We start from the raw sequence: 21,544 nt of genomic DNA on the forward strand, positions 1-21,544 counted from the left end.
AAGAGAGAAGATGCACCTCATCTTCCCAGGAATTGCTACAGGAGCACAGTGGACAAGGAAGATTTCATGGGAAGAAAATGCACGACCGATTCCTCAGCCTCTCCCCCAAAGCCTCCTGACAGGAGGTGCTCGCGGGGTGCTTCAGAGAAAACACAAACACTCATCTAAAAACCAGTTGGGGAGTAGGAGTGGAAAATTCCTAAATTCCTAACAGTGCGGCATGCGGTGTTTCAACAGCTTTTGTGGAAGCTTTTCGAAAACATCAACAAGCCGTGCAGCTCCCAGCACTCTGCAAAATAAATGTACCCAAATATTAAGGCCACAGAGGTGACTTTGTCAACCAGCAGAAAACACGACAGCAGCAACGCAGGGAACGCGGGGGAAGTTGTTTGGAATTTTTATTATTGTCAACTACGGAGATAAAAACGCAGACAGAGCTCAGCATTTACTCCCACAGGAAAATCACATTCAGCCTGGAAGTCTACTTTAAAAGAAAAACAACAAATAACAGAAAGAGAGCAGGAAAAAATAAAGGCTTTTGAGCCAATTTCTCCATTCCCTATTTGGCGCAAGACCTCAAGAAGGAAGGGAAAAGCTAGGTTTAAGGCATCTTTTTACTTCCTATGCTCTACCAGTTTAGCTTGGACCAAACCAGAGACTTGAGCTATTCCTACCAGTGCATGGTTTAACTTTGACCCCCAAAAGGGAGGTCCCACTTCCCCCCAGGCTGCATGGCACCCTGTAACACCATGCAGAACCCTGCAATTAGCAGTCCAGGGAGCAAAAAGAATTAAGAAAGAAAAAAAAAAAAAAAGAAAGAAAAAGAGAGCCATCACAATGTATTTTTCTGCCTGAATTAGCTTAGCTCAGGATTGCAATGGAGGAAGGGAGAACATTCAAGGGAGGGAGAGCAGAGCAGTGGAGGAAGGCCCTTCCTCTTGGTGCCACCACGCCATTAGGTCACCATGGCTGCAATGTCATCTGCACCCTGTTCTCTACCACAATGGCACTCTTCCCCTGGACACCAGAGGTCAACATCTTCCTCTCATACCTTGCCTCTCTCACAGCTTCCCCTCAGAGATGTTCACCCTCATACAGGGATATGCACATTGCGTTCAACCAACGCCAACCCTCTCCTAAAACTCCTTCTCCTCACTGCTTAAACTGCAGGCTGGCACAAGGACAAACACAAGTGGAAATTGTTTGCACTCATACTGTTTTAAAGGGCGTGGTGGAAAACCTAAAAGGAATTTCAGTTCTTTGGGGCCATTAAAGAGCGCTTTTGGTACCAGGCCTCCATCTGGTCTGTACCCAGGATTCCCATCTCAAAGTCGTTGAACCTTGCCACGTCTTATCTTACAGTCCTCAAAGGCAGTAGCACATCGAGTATGATCCATTTTTTAAACATACAAAGCAAAGGAATGTATTTTCCATATGCTTGTCATATGTTTAGTTCAAGTCCATTGCCAACTCTTAGCACAGCTGATATGCAATGTATTCGAAGGGCCCAACCTTGGAAGAGTCTAATCTCGCCTGTGCATTTCTGCCTGCTTAACTTGTGCGTGGCCTCTATCAGTGTTTGTACACAGTGAGAAATTATGCTTGAAAACATCTATTTCTCAGACACTTACCTGATACCCCATCACAAAAGGTATGTTGTAAAACACAGCTAGAAAGTATTATAACTCTCCCCCACTCAAAAAAAAAAAAAAAACAAAAAAAAAAAACAAAAAACAAACAAACAAACAAAAAAAAACCAGAAAGGGCTACAGAAACTATTGGCAAATAAGAAATATCAAGACTGAAAAATAGTAAAACTAAAATGCACACACTACTTGCACATACAGTAACATGGATGTTATCACTGTAGTGTTTGAACTTTCTCCAATCAAACAGTCTCTTCCTTCCCTCTCCAAGTATAAAAGAAATAAATCTATTAGTTTACTTGAATTATAAATAGCACATGGAAACAAAAATTATGTTACCACTTCTGGATTGCTGAGTTTTGTTAAACTGTATTCTGACCACAAGTATCTTTTCTAGACCTAAAGTGTTTGTAGTATTTATTTTTAACAAAAAATACTTAACTGATTAATAGTGGCATGTCCCAAATATAAACAAACAGAAAACAGCTGCACAGTGCTCACCAGAAAATTATTCATTTTTCCCTAGAAATTTTCAAAAAATTATTTTTCTTTCTCCAACAAAAGTTGAAAAGTAAAGTCCAACAGATGTAGAAGAGAAATCAGGGACTCTTTCCAGCTAGTCCTAATGGTTACCTTCCCAATGGGCCACCAGAAGAAACTTGCACGTGTATGCCATTTCCAAGTTGTCTATATTGCACAAGTGAAACAAAGCAAAAAACCTCAAACCACCAGAAATCCATGCAACCTCTTTCAGCAAGAACAGAAAAAAATGAGTAGAAAAATTAAACTACGCTCTTGTAAGGAAAACAGCAGTATAATCCACTGCAACCTCCACTGCACCAGACTCCAGAACAGAGCTCTGGCTCTGCCACCAGTGCTGCATGGTTTCAGGCAAGTCACATTACCTCGCCTGTTTTTCCAAACCTTTTCCAGTTTGGGTTTTGATTTTTCCATTTAAGTTGGAGGCTTTTCAAGTCAGGAGCTGGATGTAATGACTTGCATGCCAGAGTTACTGCTACAAGGTCAGCTTCCACTATGACCCCATACCTGGAATGATGGTTGGGGTGACACGACACGAGCAGCCCACATTGCTGCTGTCTAACTGGAGAGAGGCTAGGATCACTCATACCCTTCATCTTCTCCAAACCGTGACCATCAACACATGACTTGGTGCTGCCCAAATCTCTTAACAGCTCTGAAGAGCTACAAGACCCATGGAGAGCCAAGTGTAAAGCCACTGTGAGTTGCCAAAGGAGCAACTGGGCTTCTCTGCCTCCATGAGTGCTGGGGAGCAGGATGCACATTTCTGACTACACACATTGATACTTCTTCAGAATTAGAGACGTTTGAGATACTTTGGGGAAAAAAAAACTCTCTAGAGTACGAAGTTAATCCAAGAGATAAAAAGTTTAGCTCAAGCTGGCTCACTCTTACACAGATGAGCTAGTTACGTTGGATAACTGGGGTTACAAGTCATGAAAGAAGCTACTGCCTCGAGTGGGCGCTTTCAAACCCGTATCCCACCACAACAGCCAAGAACAAGTATCAAGAACAAGCAACTCCCTTAAGATTCCTTCCATTATGATCATCTTTCATGTTATTTCCTCTGGGCTCTCAGACTGGATGTTATTTCCCTACATGCATAGGACAATTTGCAGCTCTTACCTCACTGCAGTTCCCTTACTGATGATGATGGATTGCTTCTGCCATGAACTATGGAGAGGAGTTGTTTCAGGTCCTGCTCCCAAAGGGCTAAGAAGTTTTAAAAGCCCCGTAGTCAGCTAAGCCACATCCCCTTTCTTGTGTTGCACTTGTGTCCAACACAGTTGGAGCATAACGTAGTGTCAGCTGTTAATCAGGTATTTTCTCTTGCCTTTCCATATGCTTGAAGCTGCTGTGGATGCCAACATCAGAACCAGGTTTGCATACACAATCTTCATTCATTGCTTTTTGTGACAAATCATCCTTATCCAGCATGAAGCTGGACACACTACCTTGTACTACAAGCTCCCTGCACAAGTTATTAATGATTAAAAGCAATTTCCTAGCTTCATGTTCACATCTCCATTGCACATACTCTTTGAAAAACAGTGTCTAATACAAATGACATGGCTTTCAAAAGTTTCTGCTTTACCCCTGGGCAAAAACAATAAACACCTTGATGGAGCTTTTATCAATCAATTTTCATTTAGTTTCTTTCTATTAAAAAGTCTTAAGATGCTATACTTAACACCAGGAACAACAGCAATGTACTTCAAGGCAAAACAACAGTATTACTCAAAAGAATGTGATTGGTATGGTCTGCAATTTGTGGAGGAAGATCACATTGATCAACTTTATTGCAAATCACAGCGTATCATGGGATTAATTTTTTTTTTCTTCTGTGTGCTTTTTTTTTTTTTTCAAATATAAAGCAGAGATATAAAGCAGAGAACATTACTCTCTGACTTGAAAGGATTTTATTTTGTATTAAATTGGTGAGGTACAAATACTACTTCATATACATTAACCAAATAAGAAAAGCCATATATATGGGACAGAATACAACACCACATAATTTTGTTTTAATTTCCCTGAAGAGTAGCTATGAAGGCGCAGGCACCCCATTCCTAAACAAACTCTAATTACTATAGTAATAGTTGACGCAAATCAAAATTTTGATTCTGGATTGATTTAACAGTCTGACCCAGTCCAAGCAAGTGGCGTAAATCCAAAGCAGTTCCTACAAAGTCCCTCTGATTTTACACCAATATGTTTGAAATCAGAAACTTGGCCCAAAATGCTAAAAAGCATGGAACAGCTGCCTATTGATGTGTGCAGATTTTAAAGCCTGATGCAACAGCATTAGCATATTGATTCCTCTCTTCCACCCCCCAGGAATTTGCAAGGAAAGAAATAGAAAGTCAGTGTTTGATCCCTAATCTGACCATACTTCAGGGTTTGCTTACAATTTGGTACAGAAACAAAAAAGGGAGCTAAGAACATACAGATTTCAGTTTGAACCAGGCAATTACAAATGGACTGCAGGGACACAAAGAAGAAAAGAAGCTCTTTACAGTTAAATAAATAACTCAATATGGGTTGGAAATTATTTTCATAGAGTGAAACATCTTACAATGAAATTACTCTTAAGAATATCCAATGACTATTACCGCGGGGAAAGGAGCCTCTACAAATTGGCTGTTTAAACACAGAAGCTATCGTATTAAATATTCTTAATCAAACCTAAGGTCTCATTGGAACTGCAGATTGCTGAGGTACCAATGAGACAGGCATCTAATGTGGGTCTCGCCCAGCTTCTACACAAGTAAACTGAAGAAGTCCCACTGATCTCAAAAGGCGTTGGGTAAGGTCTGGGATCACCACGATCCTTCTTGTCAGTTTTGGTTAAATTTGGATTTACAATTAATGGAGATGCCAGTGTTACAGTAAGTCAACTAGTATCTCATGCTGAAGTTGGAGTCAGAGCAATTCCAAGGGAAACCAGTTTGCACATTTCTTCTTCCTTTTTCTCTCTCTTTTTTTTTTTTTTTTTTTTTTGAGCAAAAGTAGATTCTTTTATATACAAACTTCAGGGTTTTTCAAAACCAGAAAGTGCTGAGTTAGCATGTTTAAAAGTTCACCTTGCCACTCAAAATCTTGACCATACTTTGGGTAAAGCATCTACTGCTAAGGGGGCCGAATTCCCAAATCCCAGAACTGTCAGTGGGGTTTCATTTATTATTTATTTAATCATCTCGGGGTGCAAGAACACCTTGGGATCAGGATCCTAATATTTCCTTCATAGTACTTCAAGAAACAGAATAATTGTCCCCACCCTAAGTTTGATAGTTACACAGACAAAAGTTCAGGGGCTGAAAATTGCTGCTTTAAAATCTACGTATGAATGCCCAGTGTGTGTCCTGTTTTTTTTCTGGCCTTACAGCTCCAGGGAAATTTTCTTCAGTTTTGTCCTCTCCCCCTTCAGCCCAAAGTCAGGGGGAAGAACCTTCTCCTGGCTCTCAAGGAGGGCAGGGGCCAGAGAGAGTCAAGGAGTTGAGATGCTGAAGGGAAAGAGGGACTCATGAGTCAGGGGGCTTGAGAGCTGTTCTTATACTTCCCATTCTCACTTTTGGCTCTACGCCCTGTTAATTCCTTCTCAGTGCCATTGCCCTCATCACAAAAGCCTCCCCCACACTTTTTTTTCCTCTTTAAAAAGAATGCAGGGAAAGGGTTGCATTCCAGAAAACTTAGTTTCTGCTTCTATGACCCTAGAGAGAAATCAATTCCACAAACATACAAGCCAGCATCACTTGCTAGCCACTGATACCAACCATGGAGCATCCCTCCTGCCTCTCTTCTCCCAGCTCTTGATGGGTCCCACTCATTTATTTTCATCAGACCAGTGCATAACCAGGTGCAACTCCCTAACACAGTGAGAAAGCTGCCTTTCGCCAGTGCTCAACTACCGGAACAATTCAGCACTCCGGTAACTGCCTCAGCCTCCTTGTTATTCTTGCTCTGTTTTTCCTTCTCGTGGTCATTCATTATTAATAACGCAGTAGCATGTAGAAGCCCCATGTGCTAGGCACTGCAAAATGGATACAACAAAGAAAATCTGCTTCCCAAAGAGATCATACCTTCATGGCCCACCTTTGCATTTCAACACACATTGCCCTGTCCAGACAGGGCTTTTATTTTTTATTTGCTTTAGCCATTTACTCCTCCATCCATCCCCCCCACCTTTTTTATCACCCCTTTAAATTGCTGATAATCCTCTTAACGATTTGTTTGAATAGCAATTAAAATACATAGAAAACACTTATTATCCCGTCCTCAGAAACAAATTGGCCTGCACTGTACCGGAATAAGTATGAAATTGGTACATAACCACATCATTTGCAAGCTCTCCTCTCATTGCATGCCCCAACTCCACACTGGGAAAAGCACTCACACTCAGCCAATGCCCACGGGACGCAGAGCAGCAGCTATCTGCTGATGTGAACACAGACTGATGAAAACATTTTCCTGCTCAGTATTTAAATCTTGGCTTCTCCTTGAGCCTGCCCAATACCACGAGGAGCGCCAGCCCGGAGCATGACCTGCTCTTTCCAGGCAAAGCTCTGCAGCATCCCTGGAGGGACAGGGCTTGAGCAGCTAACTCTTAGGAGCCCTTTATGCACAGGCTGTGTGAAGGCCTTCGGGGAAGCTCAAGAGCAGGTTAAGCTGAGTACATCCCTACACAGCATGATGAAATCCTCATCTTCAGCCGGGGAGGTGTTTCCGCAATGAACATAAGAAATAACAGCGATCGTGTGCCAGCTCCTCCTTCCAGCACTGACACAGGTGTGAAACTGTGCTTGCACCTGAGTTTTCTGTGAACAAATTAGCAATTCCACTGTGCTATTAATACGAAGAAAAAAAAAAAAAAAAAGCCAGACAACTCTTGTAGCATTACTACACTTTCCAGCACTGCTTCCAAAGCTGGAAACGTGGGTCAGCGTTGGGAATGTTTCACGTGGCATCTATCCCGTGTGGGAACAAACACCAGGCATGATCTAGGGGCACCCAGATCAGCTCCTGCTGGTGCCTGAAGTCAAATTAATGGATTACCCTCAAGGCAAGTGTCACAGAAAAACCTTGCTGGGAAACTGCACATCAAAATAATAATAATAATAATTGTTAATAATAATAATAAGCCATAGTTTATCTCAAATAAGGGATTCCATTTCAGTCAGAAGGTTCCTTCCCACCCATAGCCTCTGTGCACAACTTGGGAATTATTTTTTGGAAATAAGGTCAAACGCACACCAATTTACACAAGGAACCAACAAAATATCTGAGCACACAAGAGCATCAATGCAATTCCTACTCCCCAAGCCCATTTCCTTTCTTTAATGTTTCTGATTCGATTTAAAACATTAAAAGTTATTATATACCTTTCAGAAATGAGAATGCTGACACCAGGCAGCTTCAAAAGGCTTTGCAGTTGCTCCTATTCTGGAAGAAGCTTAAACTCTGATAAATAATGGTCTAGGACGGGACAATACTTATAAAAATAATGCAGCAAGCTCCTGGAAAACCATACAGAATGGGCTCTCCATTTTCCACACTATACGTTACCTACAGTCTTCCATCTTCAAAAAGACAGAATTCACATTTTAATTAGATTGGTATCATTTAAGGTACTTATTTGTCCTATTTTAGATTCGAGGGGCTGAACTGGTAAAGAATGAGTCTTTTTGCAGAGGTCTTCCTCAGCCAGTTTAACTCCTCTCATAAATGCCAGTGAGCATGAAAAAGGGCAAAGGAATGGGCACTTGGAGATAAGCGAGTAACAGGACTGCTTTGTGTGATGGGAGCTGGGTGTTAAAGCACCACACTCACTTTTGGGTCATTTCTCTTACTGCAGTGAAATTCTGGGTTAAGTGTTCCAAGTTAACACCTGCGATTCACTGCTGTGGGACAAAGCAGTGTTAATCAAAGGATGCTCTGCAGGAAAACCATCCTGGCTTCTCCCAGGGACATCAAGAGATGCTCAGAGCTCCCTGCTGCACCATCGCCAGTTAAGAGGCTTGATACCCTGCTGCTCCCTTCCTGTTCCATGCCACAAGCTGCCATTTCTTCCCACCAGCCAGCAGAGCACCCAGTCTGACTTGAGTGAAGGTAGAAGAGGTTAGGTTAACTTTTTCTGCCAACCTCTTCTAACCTCCACTGCTGGTTGCAATGCAGGGAAGGGTCGCACCGGGAAGCCTTACGGCAGCCCCGAGTGCAGCAGCCTTATCGCAGTTATCATTGCTCTCACCACAGCTAGAGCTGGCAGAAAGCACACGCACGGCTTTGTGAGCAAAGGAAATGGGAAAACAGCTTCCTGTAAGGTGGAAGTGTTACATTTAATGCTTAACTTAATATTAGACGTGATCAGAAATTAATCTATTCTAGGAATTAAAAGTCCTTTTCTCTACTCTTACAGTATTAAGACTGGGAAAAAAATAGTTAAAACCCAGTTTACTTATCTTTTCTGCTGTTTGTTTACTCCTGTATGCCAGATGGCTTGGAACGTGAAAACAGATCCACAAGATGACACATAATCCTGCAAATATTCAGTGCCCGGACCTCCAGTGGAGCTTGCTACAAGTCCCTTGCACGTGGTGCCTGAACGACTCTCTTATTTCTGTTTATAATCAGCTTCACTTTCTCATTCTCCCACATGAAAAAAGCACTGCCACAAACAGGCTACAGACAAAGAATATACATCCCACACATCGCTGTGCTGTACATCGCTCTTCCTCACAAACAGGATCAGAGAACAGTGTTGTCTACCTCTTCCCCAAAACTGACTCTCTGTAAACCCACTGTGCCTGCCAAGCCTCTCGATTTCTTCCCTTTAAACATTCAGTATTTACCAAATTGTTTCTAAAGGTGACTTCCCCTTCCTGGTTCACCTGATCTTCTGCCATGAGTTAGCAAGTGACATTGAGCCTTTAGCATCACCCTGATTTCTGCAGCACCACGCCGCAAAGTTGCAAGCGCACAAAAGATCAGAGCCATGTGCAGGTGAGCAGCAAGTCCCCTTCTTCCCCTTCCCTTTCCCCATGGACCTTTCCACCTTCTCCAGGGAGGATCTCAGTAGGTTTTCCTGAAGCTCTTGAGGAAGCTGCACACAGCTTCTGCCTGAGCTTGCTGCTGCACTCCTGCCTGCCCCTTGTCCTCACCCTTCTCCTCTCAGAACAAGACGTGGGCAGCTTCCCATTCATGTGGCCCTTGCCAGGGCTGTGAGCACACTGCCTGCAGTGGAAGACCCACTCTGAGAAGAAGGAGCTGAGCTGGAACAGCATCTCCAGTCAAGCACAAATACACCCGCGTGCCGCATGAGTCACCAAGGTCAGGGCAGCCTCGTGCATGCGTCCACCAGCTTCCTCCCCAGATGGGGCAAGATCGCCCTGACAAGCAGCTGCAGCAGCTCCCCACCTTCCTGCTTGCCTGGGTGCGTCTGCAGGAATCCACCAGAGTCTGAAGCAACTCCACGAACAAGCTGAACAGTTTGTAAACAAAGTCATGCTCCCTTGAAATGTTAAAATAAAGGGGGATTTTCAAAGGGATAAAGTACAATTACGTACCCAAAGCTCAGGGCTCTCTAATGCCACCGTGACGTTTTATTTCCTGTGGCAAATTAACAAACACCCAAAGCCTTCCTAGAAGCTGCCTCCCAGGATCTCTGCAGGGGAATCCCTTTCCTTGCCTGCCCACCTGTCACTGAACTAACACCAAGTGTCAAACAGCGTCAGGACTGCAGCGCGTTAGGTGTCAAACAGGCAGGGAGGCAGCATCTCTGCGCCTGGAACCAGGGGAATACGGCCTTACTTCTGTCCTGAATGGCTGAATTATCAGCTGAGGATGCGTGCTGACACCAAAGATAAGTGCGTGGGTATCTGTCACGGTGCAGGGTATGCTCAGATTTCCTTGCAACTACTGAAGGTCTACAACTACCAAAAATCAAGAGAAAAAACAAGGCAAAGGAAAAAAACAAAACAGAAAACAACACAGAAGGCAAAAATAGAGAGCAACTCTATGCTATTTTGTAGGTGTAAATCATTAAATCATATTTAATGATGTATCAGTTTTAAGCTCTGATGCCAGTTGCATCCATCCAAAGGTACCAAGGCCTAATGAAGTCAAGATGACTAGAGTAAAATACCGCTATTTTTTAAAGTAAAACTTTTGCTTTCCATTACTTTATCTGCATTTAACCTCCTAAAGGCTGCAGCCCAGCACAAGCCCCCAGAATTAAATTCATTATTATTCATTATTCAAACACCATCCCTTTGTTTTCTGGAATAGCTTTGTAGCCTGGAGTCAAATGAGCTAAAGTAAAATTATGTGACTTGGCATTGAAAATATATTACCTCAGCTGCCAGAACGGATTTAGCAGAATATGTGCGCAGTTCGTCACTTCTTCCACAACTGCCTGCATGCACACAAAGGGGTATGACAGCCCCTGAGTTATGAGGGGCCATTCTCGGGGCTGTGATGGATTAGATTGTTTTATGCACTGACTTAAGATCTCATTTCCTGCAACATTCACAAGTGCTTTCTCCACGGCTGAATAGAAACCTGTTCTGTCCTATGTACATTGCCCTCCCTTGTTAGCCAGCAGAACTATAGATGTGGGGAATTCACGCTAGAAAGAGCTCCCACTCGCTCAGGGATTCAGGCAGAGTCTCCAACCAGGCTGAGACATCTCAGAAGTGACAAGCAGGTTCTTCCCAAGCTTTTTATTTAGTCCTCATCTATTTGCTCTAAAATGAGGGGAACAGTTGCTCGAGGTGAGAGCAGAGTGGGAAGCAAATTCTAATCACATCCCTGACAGCTGTCACTCTGCAAACCTTAAAACACAGAGCTCCTGCTATTACCAGAGGGACAGTGGGACGAACGCTTCACCTGGGGCTCCCCGCACATCGCTAAGCTCCCCTCTTAGCAGATGCTGCAGCCTGGGGAGGTACTGAAACCAGCTGTAGGATGGGTGCTGCCAAGTCACAAGTGCCCCAGACACACAATACCAACCCAGCCGTGCTTCTGTTGGCTGCAACACCAACTTGGGGCATTTTCATCCTGCAGGTTCTCGGCTGCGCTTCTTGCTCCGCTGCAAGCTGCTTTCTACTCTGCCTGCTCCACACCGACTGTCCGCAGGGCCACACTGTAAGCTACATCCAGAATTACTAAGAACTATCCATTTTTGAACTAGGGCATGGCAAAACTTTTTTTTTTTTTTTAAACTTGCTTTTGCCACCAAACTGCACTACCCACAGCACTGATGTGGCCCGAATTCAATCACAAGCCTGGCACTGCACAAAGTGCCAGACCAGGTCTGATCTATCCTCCTGGAGCCAGCAGGCTGGCAGAAAAAACAGAGCCAGCGTGGCTTCCACACTGCACCCTGGCAAGCACGTCCACATCAGATCCAAGTCCAGTTTGTACCATGGGCAAGCTGGTTGTGCACAAACCTGCTGCTGGCAATAGCTGAACCGCAGCCCAAATGGCCACACGTGAAACGGGAGCAACTTCCCTCGCTCCTTTGCTGTGAAGATTAATTTCATCTATTAAAGCATCAACAATTTTAACTGTAATAACCTGACATAGTGCCATTAATATTTTTAAGTCCTAGAAACTCATCAACTACATTAAAATTAATAGAGATGGGAAAACACAAGCACGTAGCGGTTCTTGCATCATGTGCTGACAACCAATCAAATACCATAGGCGCATGCTAACACATAATCACAGGCTAATCAGCTGGATTTTCCCCGTTCTCTTTGCTTGAGCTGTATCATAATAGAATCTATGAACTGCAAGTTTCCTGGTAATTAATCTTTGAACTACTTGTTAACTTAAAGTGTGAGTTGAATATCAAGTCAAATGTGTTTGCAATCACTGTCTTCAATAAAGGTATGTGGAAAAAAAAAAAATTAACAAACAGAATGAAAAAAAGACCGGAAACAAAACATGTAGTATGATCCTGTCTCAACCTAAATAGGTGGTAAAATAGAAGAAATAAAAGTAGCACTAAAATAATCTCTTGACAAGTTCTGGTCCTAACGTACCATAGTGCAACTCGAGCTATAGGCTTCCTTCAGCAACACAACGCAGCCACCAAAAGAGCTTCACTTGGAGAAATCACTAGCTTTACACTGTAAACCTGACATGCGTGATAAATACATACATAAATGTATTTATTTTTGAAGTGTTAGATTTGGGTTTGGGGGGGGATGTTATTTTTTGGCCTGGTCTCTGGCATAGTTGAGAAAAGGGAGAACACAAACACAGACACACACGTTTCCTCTTCATGCATTTTTTAAACGTTAAGTTGGCAACAACAATATTAATAAAAATTAGCACAGGAAGGTATCTGGGAAAATCTAACGCAAAAAACTAAGAGCTGCCCAAGGAAACCAGGCTGGTTTATAAAGAGGGATCAGGGAGCGTGAGCAAAGAGACCTTGATACCAATTTCCACGGAACGTGAAAAGTCTGAAAACTCCCCCCATATTTTTGAGCAATGCTGGAGACCAGAACACTGAGCTAATGTTTACTATCATTAGTATGTCTTTCATATGTTACTAGTCCATCATTTTTCTGTACATGTGCTATAAAACAGACTCTGAAACATGTTTGTAATTTGCATTTACAAGAGCTCCGTTCTATACATATTTAATAGCCCAAAAGATACCAAGGAATCCAAAGTCTAATTTTAACCCACCTGTTTCCCACCCCCTCTTTCTGCCCTTCCACCACACTTCTTAACTGCTTAGCTCAGGGCTCATTGGATTCGATGGAAACTTTTCTGTAGAGTCCAATGAATACTAGGTCCAACCATAAGACAAAAGTTAATCAGCTTATTTCTAGTTAGCATGCACTTAATACTGAACACATGGGCAACAGATTTGCTGAAAATATAGATTTAAGCATGGGCTTAAATGCCTCCTTGATCCAGGGCCTATATGAAAAAAAAAAATAAAAAATCTTAAAAAAAAAAAAAAAAATCCTGCATGTCTACCAAAATATTCAATCGTTTCAATAGGCCATTCAACATACACTTGGTAATTCTGGAAAAAACATTATAGATATAAAACCAAGTAACAGATTCAAGTGTCCATCAGTATGCACTTATGGAATGAGAACATAACCAAGGGGTATAAACCAAATCATTTGTACACGTCTTAAGAGCATAACAGAGCTCTGGAGGCAGAAGTATCAGACAAAATTGGTGGAATAGATACTCGGTGGTCTGTGCTAATTAAATAGCTAATTTAGTGCTGTGGTTACAGTGGCACACGAGAGACTCAGGTGTGGAACTGCCAAAATAACATTTACACACAACTAGAAGTGAAGTGGCAGCATGGATCCACACAGAGTTGGCTGGCTTTTTTTCCCGTTTTATTTTTCTTAATTCCCTTTTCTTCTGTCGGGTCTGACAAAAACATCCCAACAGTACACATGAACAAAAACTTGCCTTTTTTGGGAAGAAACACAGAGGCACTGGTTCTGTACCAGCACCACTCTGGCCATGACTGGGAGCGGGTGGGTAATGGCATGGGGTGATAACCTGCAGACACAGAGCACACAACACAGAGTGTCCGTGCAAATTCTTTTCTCTGTAAGAGGATAACACTTCGGCTTTTTTGTTTGTTTGTTTTGTTGTTGTTCTCTCCCATCAGAGAAATGATGAGCTGAGCTAAAGTCTCCTCATTTCTCACGTGATTTTAAATATATTATGTGTGTTATACAAACATTGGTGTATTGCCACAAATGTTATTTATAATATCCTATATTACTATAATTATATTACTATAGTATCTTATTAAATGCAAAGAGATATGTCTAGTTGCAGTGTAGTTATTAGATGTTCAATTTCAATTGATTGTCAAGAACATAGTCATTAAGATTAAACATCTGTTTAATAGGTATATCTTATTACATAGTTGTACTTAAGTCCACAGGCAAAATCTGATTTAACATGAGACATAGTTTAAATAAACTAATTATGCAAGCATGATCTAAAACCAAGCTAAACATGGACCTTTGAAAATGACACATGAATTTAATCAAAGCCAGGGCCTCAAAGTGAGCAGAACTTAACCACCGGACTGAGTCATGCACATGTTTTGATTTCACAGCTGAAACCAGTAAAGCCAGCACCCTCTGGGGGCTTCCTGACTCAACGGTGCCTCCCCCACCCACAGATTACAAAGCAGCAAGTTGTCTCTTTGTTTCAAATTACAGGAAACATCGCTGTGCTTTGTTTGGGAAAGTGCAAGCCATCACCTCTCCAACAGTAGTGAAGTCTCCCAGGGCTTGATCTGGGATGCTCAGGCCCAGTTTTCTGGGATGAAGGCAGAAGGGGCTGACCCTACCCAAGCACAGCAGGTGCTTCCACAATGCCCCCTCGCTCAGCCAGCCCCCTTCCATGCATCCCAGCTGCACCTGAGCATGAGATACAAGACCCCTGGCAGAACCCATCCAGTGCAACCCAGATGCAGTTTTATTATGGGCACAGACCAACTCTTGTAAGTGAAAACTTGGGTGTATAGGAGGTGGGCATACCTGGCACGAAGTAAAGGTATGGTAAAAAGATGCACTCCTGCTGCTCAGAGAACTAAGCTGTGTTCCTACAGCCCGTTATGGAAGGTACAAAGCAGATCCAGCAGCATCGCATACTGAAATTCTTTACTGGAGCGAGGAAAGCCTGGTCTTCTTTGTCTTTTTTCTTTAGGAATTAAAGGGAATAAATCACATACTTGCATCCAGGAAGACCAAAAGGTGTTTCTACAAACTCAAAGCAGATCTCAGACAGGACTCACTAATACTATTCCCCCTTTTATTAACAGCCACACCATCAGCAGGCTCCGCACTGAGCCTCCAGGGAAATAATCCTACGTGCCTTATTGGCGGTGGGAGATTGGCCTTTCGATACGCCCGCTCCTTGGTTCTTTCAATACTTGATGATTTTCTCAAGAACTCCAGCTTATTGCTGCATGAGAAATAGAGCTGGTCAGGAAACCAGATATCAGCTCCATTAAATTATTTAAGTTTTGGAATTTTTTCCATCTGGAGTCAGAAATCAGCTCCATGTCACGGAATTGAAATTCAGCTTTAATATTGAAATATGTCATTTCCAGAATGAGTTACAGTCTCTCAGATATCTAAATACCTTCCTAGAGGACTGCAGTGAGCAAAGCAGCCTTGGTCACTACAGCTCAAGCCTGACAAAATTTTCATTGGCTTCAGTGCTGCCCATCACTGCCAAGCTGGGGTGAAATAGCTTTGCAGTAATTTTACCATTACTACTCGGTGCAGAAAAGAGCCACGTTCATTTTCAAATCTGTCGCAGCCATTTGGCAATTAAAGACTTCAGAGATACAAAAGCTTATGAAACCCAAGGGTCATGGGCAATGTGTCAGGCTGGAGAGGAGCTGGGAGCCCAAAAAAAGCATTTTACCCTCAGTTCCAGCACCCTACCTCAGGGCAATGTTCCCTGACCCACTCTTCTCACCTACAGCAGGCCAGTGACTTGGCCAACCACAGCAACTGGATGGGACCAACTCTTTGCCTCACCTTCGGAAATAACTGAAACACAAAACATGATGCCCCCATCAGAAAGCGAGCCAATTCCTAACAAAACTTGTTTGTTTCCCACTGGGAGTTCTCAAAATTGAGTAGTTTTTTTTTTTTATAAAATGTTTAAATGTATCAAGTCAGTGAGTTCTAATGGATGAAAAAAAGTTTCCTGGAGATTTTTTTTTAATTGACATTAATTTTTCCAAACAGCTCCATCTTTTTACAGAATATAAGTCTAGTACTACGGCAGTGCAGAAAACCTCAAGAAGAAAAATGCGAGTGCACCCTATTGATACACAGGCCAGAAAAACGTCAAATTTTTGTTCTCATGGTTTTTAATTGCTTAGAGATGGCAGTGCTGGCAATTGATGCTATGGAATGCTACTTCTTTTCCCACATCTCAGTAATTGTTCTAATGACCTCCTTGCAACATGTTGGTGGAAATGTCAGGAGATTTCATGACAGATATAAAATTCATGTGATTGCCAGTAAAACAGTATAAAGACTCCAAAAAATATCCCACAAATATTTCCCCACATTTTTTAATGTAGCCATGTCAGGACTACTTGCAAGCTTTTGTATTTGTTACAGAAATTGGGTGCCCACATCCCATCCGAAGACAGGGGTTTCCAGGGCTTCCAAAAATCAAGATATACTTTTCTATAGCTCTAGTAAACAAATATTAGGCTCAGATTTGCCAAAACTGTGCCTTTTAGACTGCAACATATAATAAACGCTAAAGGCAAACGTATTATCTGAACTATAATGGTTGTGTTTACAAAAAAAAGTTTCCATTGATCTCTCTCCACCCATGACATTAAGCTCATTAAGGATCCCAATTTTACTGCATTCCAGCCTGCTAAGCTAACACGGTGAAGAGAAATAATGCAATACCATACACAAACTCCATCCTGTCATGAGCAGGTTCCCTCAGCTACACAAGAGGGGGTATCTATGTGTTTCTGAGCTGGAAGTGAAAGAAGCTGTTTATAATAAATACATTACACAGATCAATTCCCAAATAGCTGCTTATATGGTTACATATACTATAAAGCTACCTCAGGCTCAAACTTCCCATTATGGATTACTTAACATTTTCTAGCTGATTGAGATTTTTTTCCCCCTCTATATTCTCTTTGTTCAGTACAAGGCCCTCAACCAGATAGCCTGTCAGCATCCTCAAAGTGGTTCAAGGTGTTTTGTGTTGTTTTTGTTGTTTTGTTTTTGTTTTTTTTTTTTTTTCTTTTTCTTTTTTTTGTTTGTGGTTTGTTGTTGTTGTTGTTTTTCTTCTCCAAGGCCTCACATCAAACCTCCTCACTTCTTTTTAAGCTATCTCTTCATTTAAAAAATAAAAAAATCCCTGTACACATAGCAAAGCTACTGTTTCCTGTACTCCCAGTGCCTTCCCACATCAAGGCCAAGCATGGCGATGAATCTCTTGCATTTCCTTGCTGCAGCTCCAACTCCAAGGAGTTTTATGCTAGCCGTACAAAATGCCAAAACTCAGTATGCCTCCTGGCTCATTCCAGGAGCAGTTAGTGAGTTTGGTGACACCTCTGTTAAATAAAGCTGCTCTACCAAAGGGTTTGAAGTCTGATCGTTAACCTAAATGGATACTTCTGCTGATCTCACTGGAAGCATTCAGAGGTGGCAGAGCCATGTGTGCTCTCCATGGGAGTAAACTTGCACTAAAATCATGTCCAGGCAGATACTCAGGGGCAGCCTTTATAGATTTAAGCCCCAGTCCCTCAAACAGACCCATTCAGGCAGCCACTTCTCCTGGGTATAGTATCACTGAAGTCAACTGCATTTATACAAAGCTGCAGAAACCTAATCTAACTAGAAAAACACTGTGACTGGCCCAGCATTTCACAAACTGTTACTACGTTTTATTTTTATTATTTTACCTTCTCCCCAGTATAAACAAAGTTAGCAGGAAAATCTGTATATGAAAGTTTGAAATCCCATCCTAGTCCTGGGTCATTTCAGATGTCCTTATTTCATGTTCTGGGCCCATTGCCATTACGTGCCAGCATTTTGTTTCCAAATGTGAAGAGCCTCTGACCTTTAGGAGAGCTTTCTGTACCTGCATCTGGATGTGATCACTCGGGACCTGGCTCACCTCTGGCAAAGATAGGCTCAGGTCTCGGATTAACAATCGACATTCCTCCACAGCCCAAAGAGCCTGCCACGATTAATGTGCTCCCAGTGAAAACCATAGGAACTGAAAATGATTTGCAACTGATTCATTAAAACAGCATTCATCATGATAATTGATTGGTTAATTAATTATGGCTATAATGCGGATGTCATCTGTATTTCCATAGGAATTCCTTGGGAGCTTTAGAATTCGCTCATGAAAGCCGGGCTGGCCCCCAATGCCAGCCATACCGCAGCTCCTAACAGCGGAGACTTACACCTCCAGCCGAGAAAACATATCCACAGAGCTCTGCTCTGCGAGACAGATAATTATTTTCTAGTCCTATAGTAGGAATTACTTGAGCAGCAGCACCAGCTCAGCCTCCTGCAGTGCCCCTCATGACTAATCTGTTTATGCTGCAGCCCCGACACAGCCCCGAGCAGCGGGTCAGCACAGGAGCCACAGGTTCCTCTCAGCCCAACCCAGCCAGTCCAAACCAAACAGGTTTCACTGACACAGTAGCTATCTTTTGGGAGACAGACATTCATCAGGGTGCCAGCACCCACGGCACAGCAACACGCAGGAAGAAGCGTTACAGAGCAGGAAACGCAGGGGAATACCTGATCTTAGGAAAAATGCCCAAGGATCTTTCATGCGATGTACACCGAACACGACGAGGTTTTTAAGGTTTTCACATTCTGAAAGATGTTTGCATGGGCAAAATGCATGGACCTTTTGGGTTATGAAAGAAAAGAAACTTTTTGGGTTATGAAGTGCCCGCTGCCCAAGCGTTCATTATACTGGCAGACAGCACTGTCAGCTACTCGAAACCTTCACCATTAGCCTGGTTACATTCTAGTCCAGCAAGGGAGGTTTAGGAAGTTGAACTCAGCACAGAGCAGACACAAATGCCCGAATTGCTCCCACAATGCTCCCACAGGCATGCCTATGGCAGGGATGTTCTTCTGGCTACGATCTGACAGAGCACAGTCTGAGTTAGGTGGGTTCACTTCCTAACTCTGTCACAGGCTTTTATGCATGGCCATGAGCAAAGCCTGCCTTCCTCCGTGCTCCAGTTTTCATCTCTGAGACAGAAACGATGGCAACTCTCTCCAAGGCTACAGAGAAGATGCACTCACAATATTAATAATTAGGAAGTGCTTAGATATTATGGCCTGGGGGGACACAGGCATACCCAGAGCAGTGATCTGCAAAGAGCAGCACAAAGCAAAGAACTTGCTGAGGCTACCTTCTCCTTAGGTCTTCCTGTTAACCACCTCCCCTTTTACTTTCTTTTTTTAATTATTATTTTATTTTATTGTAACCTCGTGGTGCCATAAGCACTACCAGAGTATTCACACACAAGACAGGTGGATGCTTTCAGCTGCATTCTGAGCTGCACAAAAGCAACGTCAGCCCACTGACTTCACATACAGCCACGGCAAACCTCGCCCCTTGGAGATCTGGCCCAACACCTTCTGGTTCTCCCGCAGCCCTGAAGAGAGGCTCCTGCACAAGAGGAGCCTGGGTGGCAGGCTGGGGAGGGAGGGGGCCATAGCACAGACCCTCCCCAGCTCCTGGCAGCGCTCCCAGCACTGCAGTGCTCACTCTCAGCCGAGCAAAACCCTCCGAGGTGCAGCAGGTGTGCAGATCCGTCCCGCCACACTTTGTCAGGAGGGCTTTTGTTTGAATTCTACTTTAAAAGGGGGGCGTAAGTAGAGATGAATAAAGGCTGTCCCCTTTTCACCTCCCCCTACATCTCTTTGTGGGATAAAAACCACGCCGGGAGATGGAAAAGCTTTCTGAACTGGTAGCCGAAAAGCACAGGAGGACTATCAGAGCTCTCCGACACCAGATGAGGGACGGGGGGGTGTCTCTGATTTACCATTCCCCATCTCTTCCTTTGTTCTATACTCACCTCGACTGTCAGCTGTTTTGAGAAGGGGCTGGCAGTCGGGGGAGAGGAGGAGAGGCTGGTGTGCGCATATCCAGTTCAGGCTGGTTCCTGGCTCAGGGAAACATTTTATTGGATTTGTTCCTCTTTGATGCTGATTAAGCCCATGGGGTAGGAAAAAAGCAAAAGAGAGGGGGAGTTTGGGGGGAGGGGAGAGATGCAGTTTCCCCGTGGCTGTGATGTTTTTAATTTATTATTAACCATCTCTCATGCGTTATCTGACAACTCTGTTCAATTCTGGATGCACAGGCAGGCAGTGCCTGCATTTACAGTTTTCCAGGGTGTGTGTCCCCAGTCTCCCTGAATCAAAGTCCGCGCTGTTCAAGGAGTCAACTTTGTAGATACTAATTTAAAACAAATAGTTTACTGTGGAATTAGTTCCCTAGGAGTATAGGCTGAATGGCTCCAAGGCCAGGATTGCACAAGGCAGACCTCAGTGATATACCAGGAGCACACGGCAAGACAAACTGCAGGGTGGAGAGCGCAGGAGGAATCCTGCAGCAAAGCACACTCAGAATAGCCCAGCCTGTACATCCAGCTTCCTTCTCAGTGTTTTTTGTTTTTGTTTTCTACCTGGCCCCCAAAATGGCTGAGCATCTCCAATCTCTGTATTCTCACTTTATGCCTTCTCACCTTAGCAATATGCCTATCCTTCTGGCTGACTGTCCAGGAAGAGGGCTGCAGAAGCTATGCATTTCCCCAGCTCAGACATGCAACAGTCAGAACCAGCTCGGTTTGTTGCACAGAAAACAGAGACCAAGAGATTTGAGTCATCTTCTCCATTGTCTTACATAGCCACATACAAACCCAGATTAAAAAGCTCTCTGAGCATGCCAGGAAAGAAGCAGCACGCTGATTAGGTGGCATATCCCACACTTAGACATGACTGTGCAACCTACAGTGCCATAAACCCAGCCTGTAGCTCCACTTCTGCCAGCCACCAGTTGGTGAACCCAGCAGGTAATTTTGAACAGTTATTTCTACACAGCAAATGAGCACTGGCAATTTGTTCCCAACACCTCTTCAAAGAAACTGGGAAAGGCTACAAGTTAATTCAGTGGTTATCAAATGAGCAGATACGGGCACTGATGCTCATTACGTTTTGTGCTATGTTGGTTACAAGCTCTCCAAGACAAAGTCCTCTTAGAAATGAGCTTTTTTTTTTGTTGTTTCTTCAGAAAACCTCAGCTGAAGTGAAACAAGATGTAGCATGAGAGAATGCCAGTTCGAGCTAGTGCAGCGTACAAAGCTGCAAGGTCAACATCTCTGAACATCTTGTTACATGCTAGCCCCAAACAATAACTAATTCATACCAAAGACCACCACAGCTGATATAAAGAGGTCTGTTGTAACACAGCCTGCTCTCCATCCTTGGGTCAAGCCACATTTCTCCTTGCATTAGCCTGCTATCCTGATATTCGTGAATTACCGATTGTTGAGAACCAGGGTTGGTGCAAGGACATGAGGTTAATGACTTGCAAGACGCTCTGCTAATGCTCTTAAACACTGCCATCTCCTGGGAGAGAGGAGACAGCACAGTCCTTCCTCTTTCCTCAACGAGTTGTGTTAGAAACCAGGACTTGACATCATCTAGGTGGACACGAGCAGCTCCACCACTCAGCAGGGCTCCAGCCAGAAGGAGCCAGTCATTAAGGCAGGCAAAATCCAAAAATGACACTCTTATTGTATCTATCAACGAGATCTAACTACC

At 43.3% G+C, this 21,544-nt stretch overlaps 1 protein-coding gene across 18 annotated transcripts in view; it reads right to left on the minus strand.

Moving 5' to 3' along the window:
* LOC311445462 (uncharacterized protein) overlaps positions 1–21,544 on the minus strand; it is a 342,727-nt gene that overhangs the window by 43,093 nt on the left and 278,090 nt on the right. For 7 of the 18 annotated variants that reach the window (XM_084537630.1, XM_084537623.1, XM_084537619.1 and 4 more), the window contains 2 exons: positions 15,675–15,748; positions 14,726–14,888 (listed from right to left, as the gene is read on the minus strand). The exons of 9 other annotated variants lie outside the window; for them this stretch is intronic. The gene's annotated coding sequence lies outside the window, so the exon portion shown is untranslated. Of the gene's footprint in view, positions 1–13,634; positions 13,728–14,725; positions 14,889–15,674; positions 15,749–21,544 lie in introns of all 18 variants that reach the window. 2 more of the 18 variants (XM_084537631.1, XM_084537628.1) reach the window with 2 other exon arrangements.

The sequence above is a fragment of the Aythya ferina genome (assembly GCF_964211825.1).
Source record: "Aythya ferina genome assembly, chromosome: 16".
NCBI lineage: Eukaryota > Metazoa > Chordata > Aves > Anseriformes > Anatidae > Aythya > Aythya ferina.